This window comes from Miscanthus floridulus, chromosome 8, assembly GCF_019320115.1.
Source record: "Miscanthus floridulus cultivar M001 chromosome 8, ASM1932011v1, whole genome shotgun sequence".
In the NCBI taxonomy this organism is placed as follows: Eukaryota; Viridiplantae; Streptophyta; class Magnoliopsida; order Poales; family Poaceae; genus Miscanthus; species Miscanthus floridulus.
In genome coordinates this window covers 22,124,038-22,127,783 of record NC_089587.1, presented here as the reverse complement: position 1 = coordinate 22,127,783, position 3,746 = coordinate 22,124,038, and the positions used below count along the sequence as shown (strand labels likewise).

General features: G+C 48.2%; 1 pseudogene; it reads right to left on the bottom strand.

The window, feature by feature from the left end:
• Positions 1 to 502: 502 nt before the first annotated feature.
• LOC136468684 (subtilisin-like protease SBT1.7) lies at positions 503 to 1,679 on the bottom strand (annotated as a pseudogene).
• Between the last annotated feature and the right edge of the window lie 2,067 nt (positions 1,680 to 3,746).

Genomic DNA, 3,746 nt, shown 5'->3' with positions numbered 1-3,746 from the left:
GACGTGCCCTGGCGGCGGATCCAGCGAGCGGCGGCGGCACGTGGATGGGCTTGGCGGGCCTGTGGATGGGCTCGCTGGGCTTATCCACGGGTTTTCCTTTTTTTTGTTTTTTATTTGATTTACCGAGGCGGGCATTTGAACCACATCGGGAAAGGTTTGATTTAACGTGACCTTTGATTGGAGGCGGTTGTGATGCCCACCTCTAAAAAAGTTTTTGTAGCAGTGCAACCATCACCAAAATCCCATTTGCAACCAAAGTTCACCATCTAGATTCTAGCAAACGCTGATGATCTTATTGGTAGTACTAACAACACAAAAGAAACCGCCAATTTGCATGGTACCCCTCGAAACCTTCCAATCCTAAACTCCAGCCCTTTTTGACTGAGGTAGTGTAGTGATTAGTGAACGTGGCCATCACATGGATTATGGGTGTTTTTTTTAGGCTGATGAGGCGCGCAAAAAACCATTGTCGTAGCCATGATCTCCATCATCCATCCGTCCATCAGTTCCACCTGAATGCCATCGGGCTGGCCATGCTGTGCTTCCTGTCCGACCACAGGAGCCGCCCGAAGCTGGACGTGAACCTCACCGTGTAGCTCTTCTCCCCTACCGACGTGAACTCCAGCTACGTCGTCTCCACGGCCACGCCCTTGGTGGCGGCGAGCGACGACGTCGACACCTTGTACGTGCCTGCCCCGCCCACGTTGGACAGCGTCTGTGTGTGCGTCACGGTGGTCGAGTCCCGCTGCCGTCAAGTAGGCCACCGAGAAGGACGGGTAGTTGAGGCTGCCCATGGAGTAGATCATTGTGGAGCTGTACTTGAGCGCGCACAGAAAGTCCACGTAGTCGCGGGTGCCCAGCTCGCACACCAGGCCCAGCCCCCAGTTCAAGCGGCCGCGCGGGGTATAGGTGCCCCGTGCCGCACCGTAGTTAAACGACGTGGTCGTCCCGCCCGTCGCCGCGTCTAGCAGGGTTGACCCGCCGCCGGAGTAGCCGGCGTAGGCCGTGGACCCGTGGTCATCAGTGCCGAGCGCACGACAGCAGGGCTCCACTCCGGGTGCGTGCTCTGGAGCAGCGCCGTGAGCCCGCTCACGTCCGGGCACGACATGGACGTGCTCGAGATGTTGTTGATGCCCACGCGCCGGGTGTCGGCGGCGAGGCTCGTCGGCCCGGCCTTGTCCGTCCACGCCTCCAGGATGTTCACCCCCAGCACAATCATACCAGGCTTCAGGATCTCTGGTGTCACCAACTCACCATGTTAGTCCCGCACGACGAGAACGCCACCACCACAAACGAGGGGCGGACGCCCATCACCTGCGTCCCGGCGACCAATGATCGTTGTCATGGGGTTCGGGTCGGAGGCCACGTACGAGTGGTACGACTTCATCACCATGCCTTCGGTAGTTTCATCTCGCCCACGCCGGCGGCGAGCAGGAGATTCGCGTCGTCAATTGATCACCTGGCAGTCGGCGGCTGTGTTGGAGAGCATCATGCCAGCGCCGCTCTCGTCGCGCATGACGAGGCCATTCTTCACATGACGATCTTGTAAAATCAGAGGCGCCTAGGATAGCTGGGTGGAACACCGGTCTCCAATCTAGGAGATCTCGGTGGTTTCGTGTTGATTGTCTTGAGGTGCACAACATGGTGCAGTACATATATATATATATGGCACAGATCATGACCGGCTAGGAGGAATTCTAGGAAGGAAAAGATTTACAACAAGAGTCCTAGACTTTATACACAATCTACATCCTTAGCCGGTCAAGTCTCTCCATATTTAGTTACATCTCCATATTTAGTCACGACTCATCTATGGAAATACATGATGTTTAACACTCCCCCTCAATCTAAATTCTTTCTAGATTAAGATTGCCTTTGAATATTTCCAACTGTCGCGCCGCCAAAGGTTTTGTAAACCCATCAGCCACTTGATCTCTTGTTGAGACATATTCTATGTCAAGTAATTTTCTTGCAACTCTTTCACGTACAAAATGATAATCTACTTCAATATGTTTTGTACGAGCATGAAATACTGGATTTGCCGAAAGATACTTTGCTCCCATATTATCACACCATAGCTTGGCTGTTCTTGGTGCTCGAATTCCCACTTCAGATAATAATATTTGGATCCACATAATTTCTGCAGTTGCATTTGCCAAAGCTTTATATTCAACTTCTGTGCTAGATCGAGACACAGTTGCTTGCTTTCGTGCATTCCACGAGACAAGATTTGACCCCAAAAATATTGCAAAGCCTCCTGTTGAACGTCTATCATCAAGACTTCCAGCCCAATCTGCATCACTAAATCCACTAACCAAAAGAGATGGCGTCTTGCCAATTTTTAGACCAAGCTTCGTTGTATGTTTAATATATCTCAGAATTCTCTTAACTGCAGCCCAATGAACAGTAGTAGGTGCATGTAAAAACTGACATACCTTGTTAACAGAAAATGATATATCTGGTCTTGTCAAAGTCAAATATTGTAACGCACCAACTACACTTCTATATTGTGTAGCATCATTAGGACCGAGAGCATCCCCTTCATGAATCGAAAGTTTCTCTGAAGTAGACATAGGCGTTGCCACTGGCTTACAATCACTCATACCAACTCTTTTTAATACATCCGAAGCGTACTTCTCTTGAGTTAGAATTATACCATCTGAAACTTTATTAACCTCAATTCCAAGAAAATAATGCAGATCACCCAAATCTTTTAAGGCAAAATCTTTGTTAAGATCATTAAGCAGAGCTGAAGTTGCACTTGGTGTAGAACTTGCCACAATAATATCATCAACATAAACAAGAACATACATGCTAATATTTTCCTTCTCATAGAAGAATAAAGATGTATCTGCTTTAGATGGTTTAAAACCCAAATCTTGCAACTTCATGCTCAATCTAGAATACCACGCTCTTGGCGCTTGCTTAAGCCCATATAAAGCCTTATCAAGCTTACACACATAATTCGGTAAAGATTTATCCTCATATCCAGGCGGCTGTTTCATGTATACTTCTTCTTCTAATAAGCCATGTAGGAAAGCATTTTGGACATCTAGTTGACGTAAACTCCAACCTTTCGATACCGCAACTGACAGAACAATTCTAATAGTTGCAGCCTTAACCACAGGACTAAAAGTGTCATCATAATCTATCCCATATCTCTGCTTGAAACCTTTAGCAACAAGACGAGCCTTATATCTATCAAGACTCCCATCTGACTTTCGTTTGATTTTATAAACCCATTTGCAATCAATAATATTAGTACCCTTTTTTGGAGGTACTAGATGCCAAGTCTTGTTCTTCATTAAAGCAGAGTATTCAAGATCCATAGCTTCTTTCCAATTTTTATTTTCTAAAGCTTCATTTAAATGCTGTGGTTCTCCTGAAGATGTAAAGCATCCATATCGAATAGTGCCATCAGTATATACCTTTGGTTTTCGTATGCCGGATTGAGAGCGTGTCCTTGGTCGTGTATCAGCAGCCACACCCGAGGACGCAGGGTCTTCATCCGCAGAAGATCCCACGACCAGATCCTCTACGGGATCAGCACCAACAGAATTGGCTGGCGCAGTGGGAGTCGGAGCCGGATTCGTGGCGTGTGCAGGTGGAGACCGGGCCGGAGACGTGGCATCGCCCAGCTGGCCACCCGGATTTGGTGCATTCGACGTGTACGAAAGATTTCCGCCGCCTGCTGCACACCTGTTCTCTGCAGGAGCTTCATTATCACATGGGTTAGCAAGATTAAA